Raw genomic sequence first — 25185 nt, 5'->3', positions numbered from 1 at the left:
TGCCATGTGACTGACAAACATAAATTATGTATGGCTGGAGCATCTAAAAGCGTACTAGTCCATGGCTTTGGGTTACATCAGAGCTCAGCTTCTCAGAAACTCCCACAGCTCCCTCCTGTTAATTAGCTTCCTGAAATCCCCATGTGTGACACAGACTGTCTTGCTTCCTTCGTTATGACAGTATGACCAAAGCCTACACGTTGGTAGACAGCAGTATTAAAGTGGGGGTAGGGAGCACAACACCAGGAAAGGGAATTTAAAGTGGCAGGTTACTGGTTTTCTGGTCCCTTGATGTACCTTATTTTTGAGGAGCAGTGCACGCAGATGTCATGTATGGTACAGGTTGCTTTGAATCTGTGAAGCCTCATGCTGTGTTGAGAAGCCCATGGGAAGATGATGCTCACACAAGGGCCCCTGAACAAAAGCCTTGAAAATGCTGTTTGCCAAAAGCACAGGTTAGTGTTAGTATATGCATTGTAACCTGCCCAGTGTGCCATCGATAACTGTGCTTAATGGCTGATGGTGGGAGCTTCCCTCAGTAGCTGCAGTTTGTGGTCCTGATTTTGTTTGCCTGCAGTCTACTGACCTCCTGTGTGGGACATTTAGACAGCAAATACTCCTGCAAATACTGGAGAGCAAAAGCTTTTCAGGTTGGAGTAGCTATTGCAAGAACTAACAACAGTGATACTGCAGAGCTGTGAGGCTTGTGTGGCATTACCATTTAAGTGTTATCATTATATTGCAAAGGTTTCATATTGTTGTCTCCTTAGTGCAAGAGTTTCGTACCTCCTTGATATTTCCCATAGGCAGCTCCTCTAAGCACTAACTCTTCCTTCCTCTCACACTAGCCAACTAATTCCAGTTCCCCTCAACCAACCCATACACCCTTTTATAACACTCTTCTTATTGGTTACAGCTGTGGCCTGTTAAAGTCAGGCCTGCTCCTAATCTTTAATAATTAACCCAGCTGCAACTCTTTAGCGGGGTAAGATTGCTTTCTATACTACCTTTATTTACTTATATTCTATTCCCCTACATTGAAGTACTCCTGGAGCTTCTGCAGCAGGTCTGGCAGTAGGTGCTGCCCGGGGCACTCACTGCCAGTTCAGGTGTGCCTGTCCCTTCTGCACTCAGAGAAGTGCCCATGCACCTAAGGAAGAGGAAACCTCATCTCCAGTTTCCAACACATGGCTTGCTTATGTGTTTGCATGTGCTTCTGAGTCCTGGTCTTAGTTCTCAAGGTTCATCACCAACACTGACTTTTTGGGACTGACTTTTTGGGACTGTCTGAAACTCTACACAGGGAAGTTCCCTAAGCCCAAAAACACCTTAGCGGGAAAAATCCCCCCCAAAAAATCATTTACGACTTAGTTAAAACCAAAGAATGACAAATAGAATATTACTGTGGTAACAGACTGAAATAAGGGAAATGATACAGAACAGAAAGTCCCTGGACAACACCTCATACTCAGAAAGATTTTGGTGAAAAGAAGCAAATGCTGCACAAAAAAAACCTGTCCAGTTACTGTCCATGGCTGGAGAGATACCAATTAGGTTACAGCATTTTTCCTGCCCAGTTTGCAGATAATGAGATAGACAGATCTGTGTTCAGATGTTCAAGTCTTGACATGCTTTTATTTCATTAGGGCTTTCCCATTTTTTTTCCAAAAAAAATCACCTCTCAGATAATTCAGATAATTCTAACGTGCTTTTTTTTTTTGTTGGCAGGAGGGAGAGTGAGTGGGAGAGAAGGGAGATTCTGACTTTAAATGCCAGGCTGTTAGAAGAATTTGGTAGAAAACCTGAAATCAGTTTCTTCAGCTTAAACCAGTCAGATAGGACTGGTGGATATAGATTAGGTCAAGCTGTAGTAAGTCTTTATTCTTGCATAAGCTGAAAGCTGCAAAGCTCTTTATTGCTGTCATGGACATACTCCTTGCATAAAATTACAGAGTATATAATGAACGTGCACTTTGACTGAAAAAAGATTTGGAATAAAATTAGGAGTATGGTTGAACTGATTAAAAGGTGTACAAAAAAAGCTTCCTTCCTCTGAGTTTCACCCATAACTAGGACAAATTTAAACCAAACTTTGAGGTAATCTCCAAAACGTTGTAAGGAGTGTCTTTAGCACAAAATTGCCTGTTCAGATTACTGTCTGCCCTCAGTTCCCCCATCCCATATTCAAGAGAAGATTTGGATACCTTGGGAGATTTGGATGCCTTGTAAGGTAAACAGATTATGTAAGAGCTCTTGCTGGTGACAGCTGTCTTGTAAAGGCAAGTGCTAACATCTCTCAGATATTTACAGTTTCAAAAAAAGTGCTTTATAAGATATTTTTTAATACTTAAGCAAAAGTATGTATGAAACAGTCATTAAAGCAAGTGAATCTACAACAGCTTCCACCACTACTAGCAGCAATGAACACATGTGTCTATAGGAAATTGTATGTTTCCCCTAGAGCTGCAAAGGCCTGCAGGGTATATTCATTCTCATGTAGGAAGGAATGGGTAAAAGAGCTTGAAAAGGAAAGTCAAAAATAAGAATCCTTCCCTCACACCCACCAAACTGAAGTCCTGGAGCAACGTATTATTAACTTTTCCATACAAAAAGTTAAAAGAATTGGGTCACAGTGTAAGAGTCCCATTGGACAAAGTCAAATATCCCAGTTTGAGAAACCAAATGTCAGTACATTTTATGTACTGTGTCAGTACATTTTATTAGTTCGGCATTTGTTTGTTTGTTTTTTATCTCTACTAGTTGGCCTACCAGAGACAAAATTACATCTGTGTAAAAGTTTACTCATTTTCCTCTCCTTTGAGATCTGAATAATGCCAATGATCAGGCATTACCTAAATCTGATCAGTTTACTATGAGCAGAGGTCTTCAGTCATAGTTTCCTTTTAAACTTTAGTTTGAAACAGATCACTTGAAAGAATCAAACAAATCCAATGCTTTAACATTATAGAATGCTGTGTCCTTCACAAGCCACGCACTTGGACATGAATGCACATGAGGAAGAGGAAGGCTCCTCTCCCAAGTGCCTACAGCATGTGAGTTCTTGTATGTTTGAAAATCCAATTCAGCAAGTTTGTAAGACTGCTTCATTTCAGCAAAGCATTTAAGAATGTGCTTAAATTTAAATATGTACTTAGCTGAATCGTTCTGCTGAGTGGGGATTGATGGCTGAATTGAGGCATTAAGCATTAATGAGGGAGCTGGGAACACAAAATAATATGTAAATTGGGATGTGTCCTGTCATGACTAGAATAAACTGATTCAAACAATGCAATCATTGCATGACTAAGATCTCTTGAAAGATGTGAAACCATTAGAAATACTTAAGGCCTGGTGACTGGAGATGGGGCACAATCACCGACAATCACTCAATCCTTCTTCACTCATCTCAGATCACCTCAGATCACCTGGTTTTGGAGTGTCTGGTCGAGAGGCTGGGTGAAAATCTCCTCCAAACAGTAACTGAAACACTTATCTGACTGTTGCCACATCCTTAATTCCAGATGCTGCCCAGGCTGTGTCATCTACTGATCTTCTTGTAACTGAGATGAACGATGGATTCTTTGACTGCTTTTGGTCCAGCCACAGCTGGTAGCAGGGTCTGTCTGAGCAGCTCTGTCCCTCTGGTCTGGAGAGGCTCTGCTGTGGCACTTCCCACGGAGCCCTGCTGGTCACTCTTGGTGCTCCTGCACGGGCCAGTGCCGCCAGGAAGGTGACTGTGGAGCTGAGCCCTGTGCTTCCCACTGTTTGCTGACACCTGCTCTTTGTATTTCTTGCTCTTTAGTCCAGCTTAGGGCAGCCAAACAGTTTATACAGTGACTCATGAAGATGGAGATATGGATAAAAGCCTATCTGTCCAGAAGAGGCTGAGGTAATGCTTGCAGGAGAAAGCAACTGCTTCATTTCTGCTTGGCAGAAGATGTGGTGCTTGCTCCTCCAAGTAGAAATAGCATTTTATGATGCTTCCCTGGTACATTATTTTTGTGGTTTTGTTTTGTTTTCTACATTTTGGATGCATAGTGGAGTTAACTTTCTGTTTAATAGAACAATCTATTATAAACAGCTGTGCTATAAACTCCGAAATAGGTTTGCATGTTAGAGTAATTTGAACAGAAAAAAATTCTCTACAATAAAAGCAGTGGTGAGTCACGCAAAAAGCCCCGTCTATCTCAGAGGCTGGAAACAGCAGCTCTTACATTAGCTCCTGTGCCTGGTTTGCAGATGACATGCAAAAGACCCTTGATTTTATTTGTGTGTCAGGAATGTTTACACAATGAATCAATTAGTTCTGAAGTAAAGAATGGCATTAAGGGCAGCTTTCAAATGTATTCACAGTAAAGTCCAACCACAAAAGTTTTGAAAAGAGAGAAAAACATTACCCTCCTCCACAAAAACAAATACAGACGTTCCTGTGAAAAGAGGTGCTTTCTTTCTTCTTAATTAAAACAAAAGGTGAAAATGTTTCACTTAAATAGCTACATTAACCAATAATTTTCTTGAAAGTACTTGTTGAAAGATTCAGCATAGTGTTTGACATAATTAAATGACAGTGTAGTTAACAGTTAACACCTCTGAAATGCAATTTTATTGTAACAAATACAAATCCTGCCTCAGTAGTTTTTGAGGGTAAAGCATATTTTGCATGATTGATGTAGTTTTATCTTCTCACCTTTTGAATATCTTAGGCCAGATGGTACATCAGAGAAACATTATTTGCATGTAGTGTCAGGGGTGATGTGATTAAAACTGCATACAGTTCTGTATTCCTATTATTCTTTGACAAATCTTGTTTTATCCTTCAGACTAGAAAACATAGTAGGAGATAGTGTGATTTATGCCTTGCTTATAGTTACATAACTGACATTTTCATATAATATTTTATCTCAGATTACCAATAAATTCAAGAGAGAGAAAAAACACCCTAACAGACTTAATAAGCCTAACCACTGTAGGAACAATGAAACCTGAAGTGCCAAGACCCATCTGAACTGCTCAGATCCACCAGGACCCCTCTTTGATCAGGGAGGTGAATTAGATAACCTCCAGACATCCCTGACCACCTCATTCGTTCCATGATTGCTGCTTGGTCTTTTTCTTAATTGCATTGAAGCATTTGTGACTTGTCTATGCTTGGCTTTTGTTCAAATAAGTAGAAGGTTCATTTATGTTGCTGGCAGTAGTGTTGCTCTAGCTGCAGCAGAGTACAGACTCAGCCAAGGCAAACTTAATAAAGAGAAATCTTTCACTTGGGCCTGTTCATACAGCTAGACTAGATACAGATACTGTATGCCCATACAGATTGTGCTGGATCTGAAGCTAGCAGCAAACACATGGCTGATAAAGGTTGGAAACAATTGCTCTGGTAGAATGAGAGAGTGTTTCTTTTCCCCAATTTGGTTAATTACATTAGACTGATATGGTTTAGGATGACAAGATGTCTGCTATACCAATTGATATTCTCTGTTTTCATTGGAATGAATTACAAAATCGAGCCTTGTGAAAAACTGGATTTGAAATTCCCCTTTGAGGAGCTTGTGAGCTCTGGCCTCACAGCTTTGCACTGACATGAAGTGAGCTCTGGGATGATTGGATTGTGACCAGCCATAGAGGGGCTCTGGACCCATCAACATCCTTCATTCATGGTCCTGATTTGTGATCCTGATCTTGAACTTCTCCATCATTTCTGACCCTTACAAGTACTTTCCTTACTGCTAAGTGCTCCTCAGATGGCTTACATAAAACATTTCCACTTCTGCAAGCTTCTTATTTGGACTGTGTGCTATTTGTAACACGGCCCTCTGGTTGATACTGTTGGAGTTTTGCATGAGCAAAGACTAGACCAGACTGAGCACATATCCTAAATATCATTTGCATTTGGAAGGGAACTTCCATTGAACTGGGGTTGTAATCCTTTTATGTTTGTTTGCTATGAATATGCGATCATGTGAGCTTTACTAGCAGAATACTTCTCTGTGAGAATGTCCATGTGACTTACTCATGAGGCAAACATTTCATTCAAATGTTGCACTTACAAAAGGAGGTTCAGAATTTTCTATTGACTTTGTTTTGATTACTTATTCAAACTAAATGTTACGATCCTTGAGGATAAAGCAAAGCACACCTAGGCAGTATTGTCAGTGGGACAATAAGCATTCACACTCAACTTGTTAATTTAAAAAAATGGTATCAATATAGGCCAAAAGATATATGGGGCTTAAATTCACTTTTATTGATTTATTGTAGAATATACATTCCCAACTGAAAATTTCAACGTGGATTACAATATTCATAAATTGGATTATCTGCAGACCTACAATTATTCATTGAAGTATTTAATTTGCGATTTTATAACAAGCACATTTCAGTCTTGAACTGCAGATCTACAATTGATTCAATGTAAACTTTGCCAAAGCAAATCCTCTGGTAAGATCAAAATGTGTGAGTTAGAGATGGAGGATGTGGTTGCTTAGTTACTAAGCAGGAGTCTACCTGAAAAGCACAGAGAGTGTGGAGAGCACTTCAGAGTATGGAGAAGGGTTTTGCCCTTTACTTTTGACTGACATTTCTGCTGAATGTTAAACGTGGAACCAATTTTAATAAACAGTGACTCCAGTCTGGCAACCTCATTGCTACTGCAGCCAGTGGTATTGCAACCATCAGGGAAGATAGAATCACTGGGGAAAATTTAGACCAAAATTCAGTTTCAAGAGGCATTTAAGAGGCATTTTAGAGAATGTACCTTGGATATTTTTCTCTCATATGCCATCCTAGTTGCCCTCAGAAATAACAAAGATTTCTTATCTGTTTTAATATTTTCAATATATCCTTGGATTATTTTTAATAACATTTTTATAACTGTTTAAAATTTAAAAACCTAAAAAGATCATTAACCTATAGTATTTAAAATTAGTTTTCCCTTTAATCTGATTCTTGACAGAAACAGTATTTAACAAGATTCTGTGATGTTTCTGCAATTTGCCAAATTTTTTTCAGATATTCATAGTATTTTCACCATTGTCTTGAAAATAATCAAGAAGACAATGGATTATTCCCCTTTCAGCTGTGCAACAATAAGTTAGAATCAGAAATGTTTTCCATAATTTGAAGCCTTAATGGCCACATGGAAAAATATTTTTAAATCAAATCTTTAATAGTTTTCATAATTTAAAGAGATGCTAACATATTGTTAGGAATGCACAAAGCTTTTGTTTAAGAATATATACAATTTTGACTATGAGTGAATCTTGGAAACTATTTAATTTGCCATCACAGTCAAGTGATCTATATGAATGATATCAGACAATTTTATGATACACTTTTTTATGCTTCTGCAGCTGTCATCTTGTCTTTTTCCAATTTTCTTAGCTACAAAACAGATGTCAAACATTTTGTTTGTAGAAGTTACCCTGGAATTATTTTATCACTCACATCATTTATAGGCATTAGTGTACCTAAGGATGCAATTAGTCAAGAAATCTGCATAAATTGAAAAAATACAATAACTGTTGTGCAAAGCTATGCACAGTCATTTCTTTACAGATTTTGGAAAGTACAGAACATTTTTCTAGAGCTTGCATCTTAATGCAGCTATAGCTACAGTCTGTGTAGAAATGTAGTGAGCAAGAAAAAACCCATAAATAATATGTAAAGCCTCCCTTACTGTTGCATTACTTGCCTGTGCAATATCTGTTTTTCATACCCTAAACTCAAATGCTGTTTTCCATACAGTTACTCTTTACCCATGTGGAAGTGCATGACCTGGCTCTCCGTGGCATGAGAGCTGCAGGGATGCATCTGCACCCCTTGTTCTCTTCCTCTCTGGGTGGGGAGGCACAGAGGGCCAGGAGCCAGGACCATGGCACTCCAGCAGCTGAACATCTAAGGGACCACAAAGGACCTTGCAGGTGAGCCCCTGCTTCTCCAGTGGGGTCAATATTCACAAGTCTTTCTTCTCTGATCTTTGGCTCACTCTCATGGGTTCTTTCATTTCAGTTTAAATTGGAGGCCTCGGTAAAAGGGCATATTCACCCCGCTTTTTCTGAAGGAATCTTCCATCTCTGAAACCCTCAACCACACCTTGCCATCCAAATTACTTCTTCCCCCTTTCTCTCCTATTTAATCTTGTGGCTTCCTTCAGCTGCCCTCCCTCATTAACAGTTCCTGGTTAGTTAAGCAGGTGAATGCAAGAAAATCATATCAAGATGAAACCTCCTTTCACGCTGGCTGCTGAAGCCTGACTGGGAATTAACAAGAACCTCCAGTAAGGGTTCTCCTGAGCAAATCCTATTAACAGCAGGCTACCCATGGTGAGTCAAAGCATTGAAACACTGCATTTAAACACACCATCAGCCATTGGCAAAGTTTTATAGCGTTATTCCTTGTACGTCACCTCCTTAAGTGGGTTAAAAGAGTACAAGCAATGGCCAGAGCAATGTCGTATTTCAACAGGCAAAACACAAAGCAGCATCTACAGTTCTTACTTCAGGTGAGCAATTTAGCATAGTTTTAGAACTATATAAAAAAACAAGTGATTTCTTTTAAATGTTGTGATTAATTATTATTGAAATGCTAACTTTCTTTGGGCCAAATTCTACTTCAAAAATGAGGTTTAATCAAGAGTTACAGTGCTTAATGTTACTCTGTGCAGGTTTTCTTGATTCAGTTTTCTTCTTGCTCCTGCAAAAATGAATGCAATAAGACATGACTCTTAAATTAAAGAGTGGATTATCACCTTCAGGGAGGAGTCAAAGGATTTAGGAAGAACCTCAAATAAGGGATGGATGAACATATTAATGATAGTTAGCATTCACTGTCTGCTAGGTTGAAATAAATTAAGACAATCTGAGCATGTGTATGACAATGTTTTTTCAGTTTTCTGAAACCAAATTTGTTAACTATTAACATATGCTAAAAACCCTTAACCCTTTGATAAAAGGTTGGGAAGTAAGATGTGCATGTAATTTTTCATTATTAGTATTATTATTAAATGTGGTATTTTGTCCTGTTTGTTTTTGTTGGGTAGGTAGTTGCTCATGTTCTGCCAGTTAATCCTGTTCTTTTGCCTGTTTTAATTATAAAGCACCTAATAATGTAGTGACTGCTTCTAATAAATTAAAAATACCTGGGTAAATAGAGAGGTGGTGTTGTCTATTAGGCACAATATCCAGGTTTAGTTAAAACTAGGAAAGTCTGCTTGTGCTCTTAAAGTGGCTTCTGCAGCTTGACACAGATCTAGAAGACTTGCTCTCAGCTCTAGCAGAAATGCCTGAAGCATAAGGACCTGGGAACTTCTGTTCAAGGATGGAAATAATCAGCACACAAAACATCCAATTTTTTCTGTTCAGCCCTCTTAAATATTGCTCCTAATTCTACACGTGACAGTGAAACAGTGCATTTTGCAGCCTTGAGAAGTTTTTACATTTTCGGCTTAATGTGGTTTAATATCAAGCTTGGAGAAGAACAAGCTACTTGTGCATTTCTCCAGAAGCAATGGCTCAAATGCCTGTGAAGCAGGGAGGACACAGTGCCCAGGCTGTGCCAGTTTCAGTGTTTGCCACATCGGTGGTGCTGCCAGTCACCCTGCAGAGCCAATGCAATGCAGCTTTTAGTCACAGGGCTTACACTAACTTCTGATATTCTGAAACAACTGGGACTTGCCATGGGCTTTTAATCAGGCCCTTGTAGTTCTCCTTTCCTTAGTATACAGCAACTCTTAGAGGCTGGGTTTAGCCAGTGTTTCTGAGCGAGCTCTCAGCAAAATTTGGATTGTTCCATGTATGAGCCCCTACAGAATCTGAGTTCTTTGAAAACCCTAGTCATCATTATCTAAGTGCAACTTTATCATTCCACACCAGTAACCTTTCTGGGGACCTCACCATGGATGAAAATACTGAGCTGAGAAGAAAAAAGGGATCATGAGAAAATGTACTACAGTAACCCCTTATTAGTGAATGAATGCACACTCATGCATACTTCAGCTATCTGCTTTGATATCCAAATACAATAGAGTTATAGACTAGGCTCAGAATTTGACCTTCAGTATCTTTCTGCCAGGGCATTTATTCCTCAACTGGTTTCTTTAGTCTTAGGCTGTTTTTGTGTTAAGTAGATAAGAAGTCTGGTAACCCCTGCTGTGCCAGAGGAGATTGGCCCTGTACAGCAATCATGGTGTAAGACTGACAAACTTGGGCCTGACATGTAATGACATCTCCTGCCAATCCTTCTTCATCCACAGAACCCAAGCTTTACTAAGCTGCTTAATGATGGCACAATGTTTACTTCCTTCTCAATGTAGGTGTGGAAGGGATCTGAATAAAATTTATCCCCTTTTGGTCATGGAATACTATATGTTGTGAAACACAGGTTGTACAGCTGAGAGCATAACAATTTGAGGACAGAACTATCTCTGGAAAAACCATTTCAGTTGCTCTTCTGCACATTCCTCTCTGCCTTTTATATCCCTGTTTATCTTTGCAATTATGAAGTTCATCTTTCTGCATAGTGGTCATAGCTCAAATATTATTTGAAGGGAACGTCTCTTGACTGTCATTTTGCTTGCTCAAGCCCTTGGAGTTCTTGAAATGTAAAGATTTATGGCTTTTTTTGCTCTGCTTGTCCCTTACCTATGCATATATAGATGCATATCTCTATCTCAAACTGTCTGATTAAAGTAACTGGTGCAGAGGAATCCCCATCCAGGAACAGTATCTTCTGCTATAGCCATGGCTCCAGTCAACACAACTCCAGGTCTTTTGAGACCTGGAGGAAAAATACACAGTACAAACACAAAATCAAGGAGCAGGAAGTATTTTGATAAAAAAAATTTGCTGACCTACGTTCCTTTGCTACAATAACGAAAGCCCATCCAGCTATAGAACGTGATACTGCAGCTTCGAGTAGGGGAAATTATTTCAACAAACATAAAGCCCTGATGACTTTATTATCAACTATCATTCCCCTTTAATAGTAGGGTTAATATGAAGATGTATTTTGTGAATCTCCATAGGACTAGGCCAGATGCCCAGAGTTTTAAACTAGAGAAAAGGACACTTGCCTTTTAGGTAACAATCTAAAACTCTTTTAACATTCCTGAATGGTTTATCCTTCCTGTGCTAAACAATTTTCAGAGTGTAAGTGGTTACCTTCGCTGGTACCTTTTGGTAATATGCATTGACATATGCAGGAACACCTGGAAAAGGCTTTGTCACCACACCTTAGCATTACAGGCAGTGTGTTTTATTGAGAGCCATGAAAAAAAAAAGTAGAAAAAAAATGAGGCTTAAAGCAGACGTCTTACACTTGGCACAAAAGAAGCAGGCTTGTAATGTTCATAGATTCTAGGGGAGCTCATTGCCCCTAAGATGGGATATGCCATTATGGGAAGTTCTCTGCCAAGTGAGGAGCAAAGCTGGGCATCACAGTCTTCACAAAGGAACTTCAGATGAATTTGGGACCCAGACTACTGAGTGCTTTGGAGACAACAGGCTTGGGCTGGAGTCAGCCCTGTAGGAAAACACTAGGAGGGTACCAGTCCTAGTCTGTGTGGGAGAGAAGAAATATTGCAGCCTTCTGCACCTGCTGGAATCTCCTGAGAGCTCATGACTTCTTACTCATGTGTCTGACATTGCTTTGGTCTAGACAAGAGCTGGCAAAAGCTTGTAAAATGGGGAACAGGCTGACTCCCACAACCATTAAATGACATTGTTTTTCCAGGCAGTTATCATAATTAACATTTTCTTTGGAACACATGACAAAAACTCTATTACATTTTTTGCTCTGCTTTGAAAGAAATCTTCTTTTACAATTCCTGGTCAAATCTGGCTAAAAGATTCTGGAATGGGACTTCTGTGATCAGAATTTTCTGCTGTGAATTGAAAAAAAAAAGGATCTTCTTTGTCTTATTTGTCAAGGGGGTTTAAAGTTGACACAATCCAAAGTAAAAAAAATCACATAATCTAAAATGATCAAGAATATTTGTACAATGTAAAATTTGATGACAAAAAAGCCTTCAGAAAAGTCATATTACCAGACAATAGTAATTCAAAAGTGACCACAGAATTTTTTTCTTTTATTCTAGATGTCAGCATCTCTCATAAATAAACAAATATGTAACTTGCCAGATGAATGATCCAAATCCTTCATGTTCTGAAAACAGACAGTAACTAAATAAAGATTATTTTAAAGAAAAGTACAATATCTGACTGACCCTGTGAAATTTACCCTGCTGCTTCAGCCCTCACCTGCACCATTACACTTCAGGTCACTGCTCTTTTGGGTGTGCTATCACATGTGTTTATTGTGATCAGTGCTCTCAGTGAAATGATCCAATTTAGTCCTCAAATGGTACAAGCAATTGAGCTGGTGCAGAGCAGAAGGCACTAACCTCTAAGGGAGGGATGAGTACAAGCCCTGAGCACTGTACAACATGTTAGCCCCGTGCACAATTGAGACAAGTATTTACTGGAGTTTCCCCTCCTCCTGTATTAATTAATTAGTGACAGGGACTCTCCCAGCTGCTGGCCCCTGGTGGTCAGCACACCTAATTTGCTGAAAGGTGCTGGCCCGAGGGTTTGGCCCATGGTGACTAAGGGATTTAGCAGCCAGCACAATCAAGGCCTCTTCCCAGTGCTTAAGAAGTTAAGATCGTTGAATACAACAGGGATGGACTAAACTCCATCTCCTCTAGCCCAACAGGCTGAGAATGGTCCTGGATAGTGCTCCTTTGTGAGGATGTCTGCCTACATACTTATTTATCCATCTTGCCCATATCACATGATCTGTAAAGACAAAATTATTACCCACTGTCCCTCTGCAAACTGTCTTTGATCACTCTGGAGGGAACAGGAAAGCCTCCAGCAATTGCAGAATTGCAGAATCACAGAATAGTTTAAGATGGAAGAGACCTTTAAAGGTCTTCTAGTCTAACCCCCCTGCAGCTGAGATGGAGCATCTTCAACTAGATCAGGTTGCCCAAAGCCCCATCCAACCTGACCTTGAATATTTCCAGTGATAGGGCTTCTGCTTCCTCTCTGAGCAACCTGTTCCAGTGTTTCAGCACCTTAATTGTAAAAAATTTCTTCCTTAAATCTAGTCGAAATATACCCTATTTTAGTTTAAGGTCTTGACCTTTTGTCCTGTGCAACAAGCCTAAAAGATTTGTCCCCATCTTTCTTGTAGGCTCTCTTTAAGTACTGAAAGGCTGTAATAAGGTCTCTCTGAAGCTTTCTCTTCTCCAGGCAGCACAACCCCAACTCTCTCATGATTTCTTCATAGGAGAGGTGCTCCAGCCCTCTGATCATCTTGGTGGCCCTCCTTTGAACCTATTCCAACAGGTCCATGTCCTCCTTGTGCTGGGCACCCAGAGCTGGATGCAGGGTTCCAGGTGGGGTCTCAGCAGAGCAGGGCAGAGGGGCAGAATCCCCTCCCTCCCCTGCTGCCCACGCTGCTCTGGATGCAGCCCAGGACACGTTTGGCCTTCTGGGCTGTGGGTGCTCATTGCCAAGCCATGTCCAGCTTTTCATCCAGCAGCACCCACAGTCCTGCTCTGCAGGGTTGCTCTCAAGCCCTTCTCCCCCCAGGCTGTACTGATCCCAGGGATTGCCATGACCCAGGTGTGGGGTTCTCTCAGAGCAAGGGGCTGAGGGCCCTTGCTAACACTCTGTCCCTCTAACCTTGGTGTGTCATCCCACAGCTTGTCACAGGCAAGCCTGGCATTGTCCCACTCTCCCTTCAAGTCTGGTTTAAAGCTCTGTCAATAAGCCCTGCTAACCTGTGAGCAAAGACCCTCCTCCTTAACTATGGGGGAAAAAATTTAAGGTTTAAATTTGGCCACTCTTCAACATCTCACTGAATTTGACCCACACCCACCGAACGCCATTGAAAGAAAAGCTGCAAAATAATCAGTTCTGGGGCTGGAAGAAAATTTCTGGGCAATGTTTCTGAATCCTTTTGCTGTAGTACTGTCATCTTTGTAAGCTAATACTTCTTTTAGCAATGAAACTGCTTTGATTTGGGTAGAACTCAGAACTTCTCTGCTTTCTTAGAAAAACAAAATTATGCTGATTTGTATCTTTTCCTTGTACAGGCTGCATTTGTTTGCACACAAGATGTGAATAATGAAGGAGTCTACAAAATTCAGCTGGTGAAATTCTATCAGAGTTTGCAAGAAACAAAACAAACACAAAAACAGCCCATCAAGTAAAAATGGCTGATAGATGCAAAAGGCAACACAGATGGAGGTAATGGAGTTTCAAAAGAGGAATTAGAGAAGAGCTGAATGGAAGCTCATAAATCTGCAGCAATTCAGCTTTGCCAAGAATTGCAGTGGGAAATCCTCATTATGGGAGATATTTCCATTCTGTACTCACTGATGAGAACTTTGCTAGGGCAACCACAGGGAAAGCAGGAGACCCAGCCATCAGCATTCCTGAGCCCTGCCAGCCTGCACTGCTGACTCACAAGGCAGCCTTGAGTGAGTCACTCATTGCCAGATGCTTCCACCTGACCTTGTCAAGGTGCTGCAAACAAGGAAGCAAAACAGACTCACCTTTGGCAACTCTGGCAAACAAGTTTTATCATGTTGTATTCCAGCTTCCCCCACATCACCAGTAAGCACTGTGGCCAAGGAAGAAGCTTTAGGCCAGGCCAAGCCATTTCTGGGACTGGGAACCATTTTTCTGGTGTGGCAGACACATAAAGGAAGATTTGACTGTTGCAAAGGAAACATGACAACTGGTAGAATGTTCTTTCTACACAGAAAGTGGAGAACCTGGCAGCAGTGGCTCAGCAGATCCTGTGGGAAAGATCAGTGAACAAGGAGATGCAGAGTCCCATGGAGGGAGCCACATAAACATCTGAAATAGCCTCCTACCATGCAAGCTCAGCTGAAGGGCTTAGATAGAGCCTGGTCTTAAATCTTCCACCAAATGGTAAAAATATCGCTGCTTCTAACAGTGGGCTGGTGAATCCTGGAGGGCTACAAAATCTGGGGATTTTTCTGTTTTATTCCACCAGTTTCTCACCAGAGGGCATGCCACATTGCTAGTCTGGGAAGGATAGACCTTGGTGTGACAGTCTGTCTCAAGGCAATTGCTGTGACATGCTCTTTCTCTTCTATGGGATCAGATGTGGGCAGCCTGATCTGTGTTAGAAAAACATCATCAAAAGTTTCTGAAACAATTCCCTTGGGACTGAGATTTCCTGAGGGTTTTTCTCTGTAGGGCCTCTCTGTAATATCTCTTGTACCACCACCTCCAACCACAAACACTGGGCTGGACTAACATGACTTGCAAAGCCTAAAAAAAGAGCTGAGACCTGAGTGGTGCGTGGTGAGACCTGCAAGCTCAGGGGCAAAGGAGCCATAATCACCCTTATCCTTGCCTAATCTTCATCTCCCCTTGCCTCCCAGCACTGGCTCTGGATCAAACTTCCCTGTCTCTTGACAGGAGACAATGCCATTAATCACATTGCTGCATCCAGTATTTATACATAGAAAAATCAAGCTGTGTTCCAGGTTATTGAAAATCCCTCCTGAGTGCCAGCAGAGGGTTAGGTTTAGGCTGCAGCTGCCCAGATACCATTACTGGTAAGAAGCCTTACTATCAGCTACAGGGGGAGATTCTTGGGTGGGGATGGGGTGGGAGGGGGAGATATGAGAGGCTGCCCTGCAGAGCTGTAATCTGGGGTTTAGAGTTAGCCCACATCTCCCACAGAGTCATATAAAAGTGCCATTAAAGTCAGTGCAGGAGCTCTCACTGCAGTGGGCAGCTTAGACACAAACAGGCAACAAGCTGTGTCCTGAGTGCTCCTCTCCACTTTGCCCATCTTGCCCCAGGCTCTGTGAGGAGTGTGAAATGCAGGAGGATTTGGGACGGCTCTCAGCTCTGTTGGGCTGGTGAAGGTAAACTGGATGTGAGTTATATGGCTCCTGTTTTCTGTTACTGTGACCGTTCTGTGACACCTGAAAGCTTCAGGAAGTGATTCATAAAAACTCATTTGCAGCAGGTTGGGTGCACTAAGGGAGCTGTAGGAAGAGGTGTCAAGATCACAGGTATGGGTAACCCAGCTGTGTACCACCAACAGCACAGAAAGGTGTCCTGAGCTGTTGGTACTGACCCAACAAGCCAGGCTGTGCTGTAGTAGCTGCACCAGGCTTAGATCCTCCCAGCACTCCAGCACTCACCCAGGTAAGGGATGGATGTCCCTCTGTGTGAGGTCTCACCCTGACACCACAAATTACTCCTCAGAGAGCAAGCCCTGACTCAGAGAGGCAGAACCTCCATGCAATAAGTGCCTCCCTTGTTTCTGCTCTGTGACTGTTAGAAATCCAGACTAGTGAAATATTCTTACCAGTTTTAATCCCTGGATAGCACAGTGAAGCCTTATGTCCTTTGTGCTGCTTCTAGCTACAGCATATTAAGTGTTAGAATTTTTGTACTCTTTTGGAAGAAATAGAGAGAAATAATACTTATGCTGGACCTGACCCATTTGAACTAGTGAAATACTGAAAAATCCTAGTTGTCTTTAAATAGAAACATTTCAAAGTATTACCCAAATATTTTGAAACAATATTCAAACTATGTTTTCTTTGTGAGATATTTTATTTGATGTTTGCAAAATATTTAATGTCTGCAAGCTATTGGATTTGACTCTCAGCTCATGTTGAGGAGTAAGCAGCATGCTTTTTGGCTACAGGACTAAAGCTTTCCTCCTGACAACTGGTGACTTGCACACCATTGTCTTTCTTTCTTTGCATTTCTGCAGGTAATTTATGCTAAATTAATGAAGCATTTGCAGAATAGCTTCTAATCTCCAATAGAAAAACCATTATGCTATCTAAGAAGTTGCAGTTAATGAAATTATGTGGTTTTACTTGCAGTGCACCTAAATGTTTTATTTGCTCCTTGAAAATTCTGAAATTTCCTCTTTCTGAAATAAGCTCTTTTTCAAATTTTCTCTTTCTGAAACAATTAATGGGCATATTTTCTGTCACAGCCAGGGCTGGGTATATTACATGATCAGCTGTCTTGTTAAATTCCTTTGAGCAAATCATCATTTAGAACTGCAGGTGTAAATTCTTCTGCAGCCAGTGGGTGTAGCAATACCTATCTGAGATCTGCATTTTCCCTGTTGAATTGAACTGCCCAGCTCCTCAGAGGACCAAATGGGACAAGGGAAAAATGGGAGCCATGAACTGTGGTACCACTAAAAGGCTGGGGTGCTGAAAGGATATAGACACATGTGCTTTTTGGACACATAACCACTTTCCAGTGATGAGAACATTTGGGGAAAGTGGAGACATTTGAGAGGCTGGGAAAGAGATGTAGCAACTGGAGCAGGAGAGCATGACTGTACCCACTGTCAGAGTTTCAGTGCACCAAAGCCAGGGTGCCTCACCCCATAATGACACAGCTAAATGGAAAGATTTTGTTTCTTTTGTGTCTCCACCCAGTTAGATAAAGATATGGCTAATGAAAGCCAGGTCACACCTGTCTACTGGCACCTTTTCCTCTCTCATTACGCGTGTTACCTTCACAGATAGATTTATCTCGGTGTAGAGATAAAGGGGGTTCTTTTTGTTTGTTTCCTGTTTTCTCTTTAATTTTAGAGGAAGTGTTTCATACCTGAAAAGTACAGATTACAGTTGCTTTTGCTTTCTCTAAACTTTGGTGGAAAAATGGGAGCTGCTGAATCTGTTGTGTTTGATCCACTAGAGAATAAATATGTAAATAAAAAGCTGGGGCTTCACAGATTATAGCCCTCTGACAACAGCTGATTAAAAGCCATGAAGGAAAACCGAGGATATCTTAAGCAATTTCATTAAATGAAAAATATTTATGTTTCTGGCTTTAATATTTTCACATATCTTTTTATCTTTTGCATATTATGATTTAACACAATTTTAATTTACCTCAAAATACCTGTTATTCAATAATAATTATTCAATAATACTTGTAATTCAGTAAACACTTCACTGTCTAGTATAGCTGGTTCTAGACCTGCATCTTTTATCAATACCTTCTCTGAGAAATTCCTATTTATTTCTAACAGACAACCCAAATCAAGATTACACAGTTTAACCTACAATGAATTAGGAATGCAGACATGGCTCAGCTGAGAAAGCACAGGTTTCAGTTAATCGTGGAATTATCTGTCCTGAAGCAAAAACCCTCCTTGAATGTACTGTTCAGATGAGAGAATATTTTTTTAACTTCAAGCCTACAGCAGAATAATAAAAGTCCTGGTGTTGAAACTACAGGTGCTTCATGCAACACTGAGTAAATGACTCCAGAGTGAGTTTGGCTGGGGAGAAGTGACAGTCTTTTATTCATTGCACAAGCACCTCAGTCAGTCTGTCTGCTCAGGTTTCTGGAAACCTCTGTGGTCTGATTCACTATTTCCTTACTGTTTGTTTTGGGACTGGGAGTAACTATGCAAACATGACATTGATGCAATGTTGTAGGGAGTATCTAGGCTAATCCCTGCATTCAGCTTCTCAACATGTTTGTTGGGAGCAAGGGGTTGGATTCCTTTATGTCTTCTCTCCTATGCTGAACCTATGGAGATATAGGCACCCACAGCTTTTACACTTATTTTCTAACTAAATATGGTGATATGCAAGCCAGTGAAAGAGAGAACTTCTAGTGTACAGTGAAATGTTCTGACAGTTGGCATCAGGACATAGCTAGCACAAAAAACCATATTTTCACACAAAACCTTTTTGCAAATTTGCAGCTTCTAAGAAATCAGCATTGTCTTCAAAATCATCTGAGAGAGTCAGGCTAACATCTTGGTTTTAGCACTGATGGCTCGGTGCTTTTAGGAAAGAATTAGAATTTGCTTCCCTCCAGATTGGTTTAACGATGTCCAAAGATATAATATTTCTAGCAGGCCCTGTCTGGTGACTCACTCAGAGTTTAGTTGGAGGGCTGGTCTAGGGGCCAGACATACACTTCTAGAGAGACCTGTGCCACTTTTTAACATGCATTCCAGGCAGCATCCATCTCAACTAACAGTACCTGTGAGAAACGTCGGACCTGTTTTACAAGTCTGCCTTCTGAAGAAAGGTAGGAAAGCTGCTTCCATAGGTCAGCTGTGAAGGGATCCATTCAGCACCCTGCAGCCACTGTGGCCAGCAGACATCCTACCCTGTGCTGCTGAGGAAGAAGCAGGATTTGATACAACAAGTATGTTATTTACAGTAGCAGGAAGTGTGAAGGAAGAAAAGAACAGCAAAGCTTTCAGACCTGCTTTCCAGTTCCTGATTCTCTAGGGAGTGTTGTGTTGGTTTTGGAGACATTTATGAGGAAGGATTTAAAGTTTCCTTTAAGGACTGCAGAGTTTCTAAAGGTGAGGTGGATGGTGTTTGCAAGTCTTTTAGGAAAGAAAAGCTTGATTTGTATCTCTCTGCAGACAGTGCCACTTTCAGTTGTGAAGCAGTGGTATGGAGACCAGAAAGGTTTCCTGTTTAATCTCCCAGCCAAAACTACAAACACATGAATAGTTCTCTAGAAAAACACAGCTAAAAGATTGCACTTCCTGGCACTGGCTGTGGAACATCAAATTATAGGTGGCCGTGCTTTGATACTGTAAAATGTCCGTGGCCTGCAGACAAGCAGGACAGAAGCCCATGGGACTCGGGCTGCATCTGAGGGTGCTGAGAGGGACAGCTCTGGCTCCCTGCCATCTTTGGAAGGCTGTGGTCATTCAGGAAGGCCTCCAAGGAGGCCTTGCAAATGTCACCTCTGAAGTGTGAGAAAGGATTCAAGGAGCTGCAGGCTGGTTGGCCTAACCTGGAAAGATTACAAGCATATCTCCTGGAAGCTGTGACTGGCCACATGAGGAACAGACAGGAACTGGGAACAGCCAGCATGGGCTTTGCAAGGACAAGTCCTGCCTGCCCTCCCTGCCTGCCTTCTGTGCTGCAGTGGCAGACTGTGAACAAGGGGAGAGCAAGGCTCATTACAAAGATGTTAAGCAGTGCTGGCCCCAGCACTGACCTCTGAGGGAGGCCACTAGCAACCAGCTGCCTGTGGAACTGTGTACCTCTGACCACAGCTCAGCAATGCACCTTTAATGCAGCCAGCTTTCCACCCACCATGCACTCTGCTCATTTGTTTCAGCAGTTTGGCTCCAAGGATACTGTGAGAAGCTACAGTGAAGGTCAAGATCAAATCAAGAGGCAGCTGGCAGAGGTTGCAACAAAGGCAATCCCAATCAGATAAAAAGAAAACCAAACCTTGTTAGGGGGTGAGGGGGGTTGATTCTTATTTGGGAACCCCTGTCCTTAGAGATGCTGATAACACAGCCATCCAAGGCCCTGAGCAACATGTTCTGAGAGAGCTGCATTCCAGTGAAGGGGTGGCCCAGATGGATGGAAGGCACCCAGACAGGTCCTTTCCAAACTGAATTATTCTATGATCTACACTGTATTATAGTATGTGTTTTTACGTAGGTGTGCAGAGACTTCCAGCACCATCTCCCTAGCCTTGTGTGGGAGGCTGTTTTGTACCTTAATTCAAAACAGTTGTGTCTGGCTTTCTCCAAGAGAAGAGACAACCTTCTGGAAGCTGGTGTTTTTGTTTCCACTTCTGTTAGGGAGATGTCAGAATCGTGAAAGTTACCACTGTGTGCAAGATTAATTACTGCCTATTTGAGAAAAGGAATATGGGGCTGTATTGCCTTCTTACAAGGTCAGGTGTGGAAGCTGTCTGGGCAATGGGAGGAAGTCTGTGCTCTCCTGCAAAAGAAGAGCTGAAGAACAAAGCTGTCAGCCCACTGCTTATCATCCCTTATACACATCTCGGTTTTGTGTGGGAATTGGTATTTGCTCCATGCCTGACCCTGCTCTAAAATTAAAGATAATAATATTTCAACATGTTCTTGCCATGCAGAAACGGTTAAAGAGAATCAACAGCAAGGATACACCCATGGGGAGCAGCTGTGAGGGGTACTATGTACTTTCTCTGTCCTCCAGACAGGAATCAGAATAACCTTTAAGAGCTCAGCCAACAAATATTTTTGTGACATCATCAGTGTTTAATCTAAACAACTAATGTTGATATTACCTCCAATATCATGATAGAGATAATGCCTGTGAATGGATAGGAAGGCTCCACATTGTGGGGCTACATCCGTGTACATTTTATCTCATCTCTGATGACATAAGCACTCCAATCTGTGCTCATTTTGGATCTTGGAGGTACATCTAGTAGGGTGCTTCTGACCCATTTTACAGCAAACCCATCTGCACTGAGATTCCCTCTGTGGTCAGAGGAGAGATATAGGTGTTTTCAGGGAGTTAGTTATAGGTGTTTTCTTTCTTTTTATAGTCGATCATCAGAACAGATTTTACAACTTCCTGTTTCTTTTCAGCTACTGAAAAGGAAGTGTGGGTGACTGGCTCAAATGCAGATGTCTTCATTGTGAACATCCAAAGTGCAGATTCATCTCACCCTGATTTTAGGGTGTTAGAGTAATTGCCCTGACTGGCCTCCCACAGGAGCCCCAGACAGGCACCCTGTGCCCTCTGTGGCAGGGGCTGTGTGTGAGCTCAGGCCCTGGTGCCCAGCCCTGGCCCCAGCAATGCTGTAGTTGTCCCGGTGCCCTCTGCCCCATCCCCTGCTGACCCAGACTCGCTCTCTGGACTCCCCACGTTCACTTCACACCCGACTCCTTGCCTGCTGCTGCCTCTGAAGGGCTTGATCCAATCACCTCAGCTCTAATGCCATTTGGTGCTGGTTGTCTCACTCGCTCGGTGGGGAGCTGATGCTCCACTAGTCTCACACAGGTCTGGCACCAGCCCCCAGGGATTTCACAACAGCCCAGGGGAGTCTGAAAAGGTGTCAGACATCAATGGGCAGGCAGCTGTACTGCACCTCAGGTGTCCAAAGCCCGAGCGTCTGCCTGAGAGCAAGGTGTCTAAGCTCTTGGTACAGGCAGGAAGGATCATAAGACCATATAGTTAGTGGGGTCTGGAGACCAATTTGGCTGACCAAATGTTGGGACCAACCTCAGGAAGAAAGTAGCTTGCTAGGCTCAGCCAACTGTACGGGCTTGGTCTTCCTTGTCTACCAGTGGAGTTTAAGCTGTATCTCACATTCAGGCACTATAATTTAGGCACGCTAAATCCCACCCATGGTGACTAAAAGGAGAAGAAATAAATACATTTACGAGAAAAATATCAAAATGATCACTCTTTGTGTTAAAAATTATGATTTTCATCTGAAAGGTATAGAAGAGCAAAAGCTTTGTGGATATTTAAAGTTCAGTCACTGTGTCTGTACATGCAGTCACACACTCCAAGAGTATTACATGCACTCTCACAAAACACATCCTTTGTTTACAGTCATATGGATTTACAAACACTCCCTGGAAGAACAGGGATACACTCATTGTATACAATATATTTTTTACTTCTGTAAACTGTTAATGTGGGATTATAAATAATAATTTGAGATAGTTCCCATATGGTTTTCTGCATTCTGTGATTCTATCTCTCTAAGTAAATGAAAATATTGGTAGTGTAAAATAATGATCTCTTTTTGCTCAGTCTCTTCTGCTCAGTTCTACAGCATTGTTATATCCTCCTCTGTTGCCATAGAAATGATTGATATGCCCAACCATTGCATTCCTGCCATACCCTTCCCTCTACATATTATGTATTTTGCCCTCTAAACCAGACCTTTAGTTGTTTTTTTGATATTTTGGGTTATGTTCTGCAGAGACAATAACAATGAAACATACAAAGGAAAGAAAAGAAAAAAGAAAACTTTGGCTTTGAGAAGACTGAAACTAATTCAAAAGGCTGAAACTAATTCAAAAGTTACCTGTATTCACACTGTGAATATCCATGATTTTACTGTAAACCTCTGACATTTGTTGTTCTTATTAACTCCTAGCTCTGGCAAGCAATGTCTTTGGGAGATTCTTAGCATCTTCTCATGCAAAACAAGTATTTGCAGTGTTTAAAGCTTCCTAGCTATGGAATGTTAAACACAAAAGAAATTTAAAGATCTGCCTTTTGGGGGGGACCTGCTGATTTTAGGGGGAATGAATTATGTTTTTTGCAGATTTGGGTTTCCCTCTCAAGAAAGCAGAAGAAAAAAAGAAGTAGTTAAGCATGATGACATGATGCAAAGAATAGCAGTCAGAATGATTAATTTAATTTTGCTTTGCATGTTTCAGAACTTACTAATGCAAGCTGGCTACTTCCAGGCTCAGATGTCAATTCCACAGCACTTTGTGACTCTAGGAAATACCCTGGGGCTGCCTGGCCTTCCTTTTCACTGACTTCCACTTCCCCCCCAGCAGTGCCTGCAGGGATATGGCACCAGACGTGCTCCCCCTTCCCTAAAACCTTTCCCCCCGCCCCAGTCCTTTGCTCAGAGCCCCACAAAGACCCCTGCAAATTCCCTGTAGATCCTCTATGCAGGAGAGAGGGCTTTCTGTTCATCCGAGGCATGATGCATGATTCTGTTCATCCGAGGCATGATGCATGATTCTGCTCATCTTGCAGCACGAGTGCTTTCAGCCCGGAGCAGAGGGCCCAAGGCAAGCCAGGGTTTAGGAGAGGGAGCTGCACTGCTTTGCACCCCTGCTCCTCCTGCTGAGATTCCCAGCGTTTGCTCCGCGCCCCAAAGGATGGCACCGCCGGCACCAAAAAGCGCTTTCGGCGCAACCCAAACAACTTCTCAATCTCCTGCCTTTTTTGGGGACTTCACATCCTGAAGCTGCCTGTAATACCGATTTCTGTGAAGTGCCGCTAGGTGGCCCGGGATTGAACGTCTGCAGGCAACAGCTTTCAGTGGGATGTGCGTGTGTGAGGGGCAGGAATTTGGGAATTATCCTTGGGCGGTGCGCACCACCCTCAGCGCTTCTGGGATTTTTAGATCTTGGTTGTAGATGCTGGAGGAGGGAAAGGGGCATCCCAGCAAACCCTCTGAAATGGGAACGAGTTCATTCTTATTTCTCACGTGAAATGAAACACAAAGTTTTTCTCTTGAGAATTGGGACTGGTGATAGCCTGGAGCCTAGTAGTACTCCCCGGAACACCAGCCCCGCCGCCGCCCCAAATAAAAATGTGTATTGCTCTTCTCTTTTAAACTTTTTCAAAGGCAATTGTTACCATCATCAGGGGCTTATTTTGACACAGGTTAGCTTTGAGAACTCACCATGGATGAGACATACTGGAGGAGAAAAGGGCTTTCACGTGCCCAGCAGATGACAAGGGTGATCCACAGGCATCAGTTTTATGCCTGTCACCCTCCTAACCTCTTTCTCAGAGGTGCCCTGAAGTAATGGATTACTCCCCATTTCTCACTTCCCTCCATACTACACCTCTGTGTTTTCTACCCATTCTTGCTCACTCTCATTCCAGGGCGCTCCGTGTCCCCCTCCCTCACTGATACCAATCTGGACATCAGACCTGCAGTTTGGCAGACACCCCCTGTGGCAGTGGAGGGACATCTCCCACCCACCTCCCACCGGAGCTGCCCCAGACCCCTGGGGCCGTGTGAGAGGATGCTGCGGGCAAGAGCCGGGAGGAGCAGGGAAGGTGGGATGCACGGCCCAGAGCTGCCTGGAAAACCTCGCCCTGCTCCCTGGGGAGGCCAGGGCTGAGTTTGTCAGGGTGTCAACGCCTCAAAGGCAAGGAGGAGGGGGAAAGAGGAGGTGGAGACATCGTTGAGCAAGAAGGTGCAAGTGGGTGCCATCAGCCGGTTGTTTGAACTATAAACAACTGCAGAGATGCTGGGAGCTGTAGCTATGCTAAACAGTTGGCCCATCCACCTCCTGTGTTATTCCCATTCCACCTTCTCTCATCCACAGTCAACAGGGCTCTGGCCAGCAGTACTTTCCCTGACATTTTGGATTTCATTGGAAAGCAACGCTAAACTATGACATGCAGGCAGGTGAGCACAGCAACGCTGGCAAGTCAAGCATGTGGTCTCACAGACCCTGACAGCAAGTCAAATGTATCCCCCCACACCATTATGGGCTGTAAAAATTCCTCTTTTAGCGCCAAGACGGCAAAGGTGAGCAACACCAAAGCGTTCACCCGGCTCTTTGGGGGTACAGAGTGGAGAAGTTTCATCTGGCTTCTGCACAGCAGCTACCAGAGCTCCTGCCAGCCACTGACAAATTAGAGGCTTGTTTTAAAGTGTAAAAATA

The 25185-nt window shown here is 42.4% G+C and overlaps 1 protein-coding gene across 1 annotated transcript in view; it reads right to left on the bottom strand.

Moving 5' to 3' along the window:
* The window catches only part of RFX8 (regulatory factor X8), a 61034-nt gene that overhangs the window by 32760 nt on the left and 3089 nt on the right, over positions 1-25185 (bottom strand). The gene's annotated exons all lie outside the window — the stretch shown is intronic.

This window comes from Agelaius phoeniceus, chromosome 2 (genome assembly GCF_051311805.1).
Source record: "Agelaius phoeniceus isolate bAgePho1 chromosome 2, bAgePho1.hap1, whole genome shotgun sequence".
Taxonomy (NCBI): domain Eukaryota; kingdom Metazoa; phylum Chordata; class Aves; order Passeriformes; family Icteridae; genus Agelaius; species Agelaius phoeniceus.
This window is presented reverse-complemented; position numbering and strand designations above follow the sequence as displayed.